The sequence below is a fragment of the Mastomys coucha genome, unplaced genomic scaffold (genome assembly GCF_008632895.1).
Source record: "Mastomys coucha isolate ucsf_1 unplaced genomic scaffold, UCSF_Mcou_1 pScaffold14, whole genome shotgun sequence".
In the NCBI taxonomy this organism is placed as follows: Eukaryota; Metazoa; Chordata; class Mammalia; order Rodentia; family Muridae; genus Mastomys; species Mastomys coucha.
In genome coordinates this window covers 5,709,533-5,717,325 of record NW_022196896.1, presented here as the reverse complement: position 1 = coordinate 5,717,325, position 7,793 = coordinate 5,709,533, and the positions used below count along the sequence as shown (strand labels likewise).

At 44.6% G+C, this 7,793-nt stretch overlaps 1 pseudogene; it reads left to right on the top strand.

Annotated features, from left to right (window-relative positions):
- Window positions 1–5,484: 5,484 nt before the first annotated feature.
- LOC116088984 lies at window positions 5,485–6,499 on the top strand (annotated as a pseudogene).
- Window positions 6,500–7,793: the final 1,294 nt, after the last annotated feature.

Here is a 7,793-nt window from a genome sequence, read left to right as displayed (position 1 = left end):
GCGGATTAGATGGAAAGCCATGATTCGCTGCTAAGAGAGGGAGAACCTTCCAAAGAGTGAACAGAGCAGTTAGAGAAAGCCAAGATCCATAAATCACGGGGATTGAGCATATTGATCTGCACACCCTGGTAGATGAAAACATGGAGCTGAGTGCTGACCCAACTGTGTAACAGTTCTTCAAAAGCAGTTGGTGGCTTTGCTGAGCCGATGCTGAAAGAGTGATGCCCAGGCAGCTTTCCTTTCTAAGCTGGCTCTTAAGAAATCCTGCACACTTTCCCATGAAGGTCAGGAGCCTCCAACATTCAAGTCCCTCTGAATCCAGACCATCCTCTCCTCTGACCTCCAGGAGGTGCAGTGTCCAAGCTTCTCCAGGATACTTCTGATCACTTACTCACAGCTTATAGAGAGAGTGATTACCCCAGTGGCCTCACTACCCCAACCAGTCTTAAAGATAATGGAGAAGCAAGTCAGAAAATCATCTGAAATGCAGGACTTGGCAGAGCAAAAGGCCTTGCTCATGGTTTAGCTATCATAAGATCTCATCAACGTGCTGGTAAGGAAGGATCCTCGGGATGGGTTCTTGGAGTCATGAAGACATCGTTTATAAAGATATCTTGCTGATGGCATTGTACATCAAGTAGGAACTTAGAGGCATTAAAAATTAATAGAAAAGCGTATGAATAATGGATCTGTGTTGGTGTGCAAAGTAACCATGCACTAAACCCCAGGTTAGAGCACGCATTGCTGGAAGGGCGCTGCAGGCTACTCAACTTTAGTCTTCTCACAGAGAACAGAAATGAGAGGCAATACATCTAACTTGGGCCAAGTGAAGGATGCTGAGCTGCTCTGCTGTTTTTGCTGACTAAGCACTGTGTGAGGGGCTCTGCTTTTACTGCTGTGTCCTCAGGATGTGGATGTGGCCCCGAGCCTCTGAGCTTAGACTGCAGTTGACTCAAACCCCTTGGACCATCCCAGCTTCCCAACAGTAACAGATCCCTCACAATGCCAGCCAAACTAGTTTGGGTCAGCCACTGCGGAACCCTGGCATCGAGGATCCCCATAGAGCTTCCAATGGGGTTGGGGATCAAGAATAAGGCAGTGTTCACCCAAGCCTTCACCACCACCCTGCCCTTACCTTTCCCACCAAGCTTGCTTTTGATATCCAAAGAAAATGTCTGTAATCCAGACATCTCTGAAGTCTTTTTCTTTTCCCCAAAGGTTTGTTTATTTCTATTTATTTGTTTATTACTAGAGAGCTGGTAGTTTCCTGTGTTTTCCTTCTCGTCCTATGCAGATCTCATGACTCGGTTATCAAAAAATAATAAACAAAATAAAAAACAAGTAAAAAAAAAACATCAGCTATAAAATAGACTGTTTCAGGTACGTACACACACATACAACTGACACATTTGTGGCTTAAGTTTTGTATGATATGTTAGTCCCACAAGACACACACACACACACACACACACACAAGACCACTCCATGGTGAGGACAGAGCCTGGTCACACAGGTGAGGAAGCAAATGTTTCCAGCCTGCTTCCCTTCCTGGCTTCTTTGATGCAGCTCATTTTTACCCTAAAGGGTTTTCCTGGTAATGAAGCCTGTACGCACAAATCAAGCCTTCCTAAGCGGAGCTACCTCGGGACTCTCCTGTGTAGTATAGCTGTGTGTGTGGCCACGACCTGTTTCTGAGTGTGTGTGAGCTTGTGTGGTAGGAGGAAGGAATGCTAGCATCAGCGTACTCTCAAAGCTGATCCCAAAGGATAAAATAAGATATGGCTCTAATTTAATGAGACACGAAAATCTTCTGACTGCTTTATCTAACAGTGTTCTCGGACTGGTCCCCTAGTATAAAGAGCTGGGGTAATAACTTTATTTGGTGCTTTGATTCCCCCCCCCCCTGGATTGCTCGTGGAAGGTCAAAGATGCTGATTTACAAACAGAGGTTTCTTTAGAACTATTTTTAGAACAATGCTGTACCAGGTTTATGGGAGGGGGGGCTGGAGCCTCTGAGCAAAGCAGCACTTCACTGCATAATAACCAAGTACTAATTGCTCTTTGTCATCACTTTTTATGCAAATTGCCCTGGAGCGTTTGCCCAATATGCATTCTACATTTTAACAAAGAAAGTGAAGTCTCGATGAGCAAGAATCCTATACCCAAGCAAAAATTAAAAAAAAAAAAATCAGCTATAAAATAGACTGCCTAAGGTACACACGGTCTAAGGTAGACATTGTTCTCTGCCACCGTCCTCGTTATGGGATCCGATTGACCAATAGGAATCCTTCAAACCCCAAATAATGGCTTATGTGTTAAGCAAAAAAATAAAGTGTGTGTACAAAATCTGAACATTTTGCTTCTCAGACAATATCATTTTCCTTGCAAACTTGATACCAGGTTAAGATGTGGATTGCCAGGGAATCAAAGCCTGCCAAAGCCGTTTCAAAGCCTCGCACTATCTGAGCCTAAGTCCAGAGTTTGAAACACGCCTCAAAAGTCGTGCCCAGATTCCAGTCTGGGTACCATCACTGGCCACTCTCAAGTTGCCAGGGAAAGAACCGTGGCTTGAACCTGGGTATCTTCAGAGGGAAACCAAACTTCAAACCCAGCCTTCAAGGTTATCATGAAGATACATTTGTCAAGGTAAGAGGCTAGGGCATATTTTATTTAATAGTCTGTTAGCTTGATCTATACCATCTAAATATTTAAACATAAGCTATGCGAGACTCCATTTGCACACGCCCTGGGCCTCAATAAAGTTAGCTCTACTCCTCAGAAGCACGCCCACTCTTGACTTGCAAGCATCAATGGGATGTTTCTTCTGAAAATGACATAAAATCCAAAGACCATCGCCTCTGCCTTTTATTAAATCCACGCTTTGAAGACAGAAACATCTAGCGTGTGATTTTTTTTTTGAGCCGGTGCTGCTCCTAAAAGTAGTAGGTAGACTCATGCCCAGATGCTCAGCAGTGAACCATTGCCGTGTAGAAATAACCTTTCCAGGGTGCTGTTTCCAAAGACAGATAATCCCAAATGACAATTACTGTGCCTGTCTAATCCTAGACTTCAGAGCCATTTACAGCTTTAAAGAAGCTGTCCAGGCCCCTTCTTCAAGATTGGATGTGTAAGGCCTTATCTACCTGTTCTTGTGCACACATGTCCCACTCCAGAACAGCATTTACCTTGAGTTGTTGGATCAGTGTGGGCTGAGAGACTGGCACTCCTGGTCCCAGACTCCCTCCATTAGACAGCCTGATTAGGAGATGAAATAGTGGCAGCCATGAGCTTCTGGGCCCAGGAAATGTACTGTGAAGGGCGTAATGAATTACTTATGCCGTGTAGTGTATGTATAAATCATATTAAAGCATGCTGAATAGTACATTATCATGCTTCTCTTTTGCATTACAAAAGTAACTAATGTAAGCTGCAAAGTGTACTTTTAATCCATTATTCATTTCTAAAAGTAGTCAGACTGTGATTCAACTACCATAAAAAGCTACCAGTATAAGCAAATATGTTTCTCAATTCGGGAGGCTGAAATAGTATGGTTTTCGAATCGATTTCAAATTGTGAAGTATTTATCAAAACTTACATTAAATCTTTGCACTCCTAGCCTAGTTCAGGAGCAGGAATTAGGACAAGCCATAACTTTTTCCCTCAAGGAGATTATTGTTTTCAAACTCAGAAATCCATGCGATTCTTTTCATCCTGTGAAAGTCTCTGTTTGCTTTATCTCACTCTTAATATTTACACTGGATCAAATATCTATTTTTAGTGACCTTTCTCATTCAGGCTCAACCCTATGTGTTCTGATTTTTCCACCATGTCTGCTCCTGTATGCTCAGAGCCTCTCCCAACAATGTTTACCCAGTGCACAAGCAAGAACTTGGAGCAGGCTTCCCCAGCTACCTCACTGACACTGTCCTTTAAGGGGCCCTACTGGTTAGCTTAACGGGGGAGAGTCAGAGTGGAAAGGCCAATAGAAACTGACCAAAAGGCACGCAAACTAAAGATGACAAACCAAATACACGCTGCAGCAAAGGGTCGAACTTCTTAATGTTTAGCATAAAAATTGAGAAAAGTCCGACACTCTAATAGAAGCTGAACAAAGAATGTGTGTGGAAAGTTTGTGAGGTAATGGGAACAGACCCCAAGCAGGAAAAGACATGTCACCTCATTCAGATGACAGCAATTCAAATTAAGGATCAGTGAGACAGCCCACATATCAAACTGGCAAAGAACAAACAAACAAACAAACAGGATAGTGAGGGAAATATCCCTTGAATATTCTAGCAGGGCTACTGGTAAGAACTTATCTCTATCCCATGGATGGCAATAGGACACTCCCTATCCACATTAATGCTTTGACCTATAACACCGTTTCTGGGACTGCCGTGCACACAGTCTTATTATGGTGTGATGATGAAATGTCCATGCAGGCCATGCTGATGGCTTGGTCCCTAGTTAGTGGTTATCTCTGAGGTAGTAGAAACTTTAAGGCAAATCTTGTTACTGGCCTCTTTTTTCTCGACCGTGAGAAGAACACTTACAGCCTATGTCAAAGTGTTGTGCCTATCACAGGCCCACAGAGATGAAACCAGCCAACCCTGCCCTGAGACCTTTCAAACTGGAGCCAGAACGAACCCTTACTTCCTGTGCGTTGTTCTGTCATGAAAATTAACACAAAGGTTACCCCCAGCAGAGCTATGCAGAATAGCAGAAGTTTGAATAAGTCATGAATATTTGGCTGAACGTTATTCTGGACGTTGGAAAGGTCAACACTTGAATAGGTCAACAGTCGAAGAAATCAAGCTGGCCTCTGTAGTGGGACTAGGCAGTGTAGTGGGGCTACATTCAGACAGTTGAAGGTCTCAACAGAACAAAAGACAGACTCCCAAAAAGCAAAGAATTTCTCCTGCCTGGTGCACTAAACTAGGGCACTTGGTTTTTTTGTTTGTTTGTTTGTTTGTTTCCTGCCTTCTGATCTGACCTAAATCACTGGGTCTTCCTAGGTTCCAAGCATACTGGCCTCCAGAACAGAGCTGCACCTTCTACTCTCCGGCTGAACACATCTTAGAAGCAGCGAGGCTCCACAGTCACCCGGCGCTCCTTATCTTAAGATCTCCTTATGCCTGTCCATCCCATTGACTCCGTGTCTGAAGACCTCTGACTAACACAACAGGGAGCTGATTAAATAAACACAATATGCACACAATGAATAGTACTTAGCTCCAAGAAAGTAGATGGAGGAGATTTTGACCCACTGAGGAGGAAAGATTCTCAGGATGTAATAGTTGTTAGGTACAGAGCAGGACATACTGTTTGCTAACCTCTGCGTAAAGGGGAAAGAGGAAAATGCTATATATTTGTAATTGAATATATCTACATTAAAAAACATTTTTAGTTGGAGAGGGCTTGCAGGAGGCCGGGGACAGTCGGAAACTGGGAAGGGGAATGGGTGCTCTCCTTCCTGTAGACAAAATGGTGAAGGTCAGTGTGAACGAATTTGGCCGTCCTGGGGTGCCTGCTTACCAGGGCTGCCTTCTGCTCTGGATCTGGCAAAGTGGAGATTGTTGCCATCAACAACCCCTTCATTGACCTCAACTACATGGTCTACATGTTCCAGTATGACTCCACCCATGGCAAATTCAACAGCACAGTCAAAGCTGAGAATGGGAAGCTTGTCACCAACAGGAAGCCCATCGCCATCTTCCAGGAGTGAGATCCAGGTAACATCAAATGGGGTGATGCTGGTGCTGAGTATGTTGTAGAGCATCTACAACTGGCATCTTCACCACCATGGAGAAGGCTGGGGCCCACTTGAAGGGTGGGTCCAAAAGGGTCATCATCTTCTCCCCTTCTGCCAATGCCTCCATGTTTGTGATGGGTGTGAACCACGAGAAATATGACAACTCACTCAAGATTGTCAGCAATGCATCCTGTACCACCAACTTCTTAGCTCCCCTGGCCAAAGTCATCCATGACAACTTTGGCATCGTGGAAGGGCTCATGACCACGGTCCATGCCATCATTGCCATTCAGAAGACTGTGGATGGCCCTCTGGAAAGCTGTGGCACGATGGCTGTGGGACTGCCCAGATCATCATCCCTGTATCCACTGGTACTGCCAGGGCTGTGGGCAAGGTCATCCCAGAGCTGAATGGGAAGCTCACTGGTATGGCCTTCTGTGTCCCTACCCCCAATGTATCAGTTGTGGATCTGACATGCCACCTGGAAAAACCTGCTAAGTATGATGACATCAAGAAGGTAGTGAAGCAGGCATCTGATGGCCCATTGAAGGGCATCCTGGGCTACACTGAGGACCAGGTTATATCTCCTGCGACTTCAACAGCAACTCCCACTCTTCTACATTTGATGCTGGGGCTGGCATTGCCCTCAATGACAACTTTGTAAAGCTCATTTCCTGGTATGACAATGAATATGGCTACAGCAACAGGGTGGTGGACCTCATGGTCTACATGGCCTCCAAGGAGTAAGAAGCCCTGGACCACCCACCCCAGCAAGGACACTGAGAGCAAGAGAGAGGCCCTCAGTTGCTGAGCAGTCCCTACCCCAACACTGAGCGTCTCCCTCACAATTTCCATCCCAGACCCCCATAATAACAGGAGGGGCCTAGGGAGCCCTCCCTACTCTCTTGAATACCATCAATAAAGCTCACTGCACCCCACCCCCCAAAGAGAAACATTTTTAATTTATATCTTTTGAAATTCAAGTATAATTCCACTGGTTTCCCTGTTTCTGTTCCTCCTTCAAACCTTTCCCAGGGGGCTGTGGAGATGGCTCAGCGGTTAAGAGCACTGACTGCCCTTCCAAAGGTCCTGAGTTCAAGTCCCAGCAACCACATGGTGGCTCACACCCATCTATAATGGGATCCGATGCCCTCTTCTGGTGTGTCTGAAGGCAGTGAAGTGTACTCATATACATAAAGTAAATAAATAAATAAATAAATAAATAAATAAATCTTTAAAAAAACTTTCCCATGCACCCTCTGTCAGATTCATGACCCCATCTTTAATATATATATTTAAATTATATAATACTACATGTATTCTTAAATACATAAATATAGTCTGCTCAGTCTATATAATGCTACTTGTGTCTATAACTATAGGGCTGGCCACTTGCTATTGGAGAACCATTAGAGGGTCTTCCCTCGGAAGACTATTTCTCCCAGCCTGGGCATCCCTAGCTGTCTAAGGTTCTCATCTAGGGCTGAGGTCCCATGAGCTTTCCGCCTTTCACGTTAGCATGTCTGTTGGTAGTGTCCTTCTTCAGGGCATGTTTGTGAAGCTGATGAGATTTCATGGGTGTCGTTTGTCTGACATTTCTAGGAGACTCTGTCTCACAGCCAAATGATTGTTCCTCTGGCCTTACATGCCGTCTTCCACTATGATTCCTGAGCCTTAGGTTAGATGTGTCAGGTGGGGCTGGAACACTTCATAGTCACTTGCTCTTTGCCTTTTGATCAGTTGTGGTTTTCTGTAGAGATTTCTGTCTGTTGCAAGGAAATAATTCTTTAAAGAGGGAGGAGACCTATAAGACCACTGTGGTAGAATGCTTGCTTAGCAAGCCAGACCCTGGGTTCTATCCCCAATGCCTCCCCCGACCCAAAACAAAAGACACCTGGAATTGTTTTTACCCCTTCAGGCAACTGTAACCATGTAACCACAGCTTTCTAATCTGATGATAGTAATTCTACATTTCCTTCCAGAGAGAGCAAAATGCTCCTACTTCAAACTAGTTTTTCATTCACTGAAACTAAAGAATCTA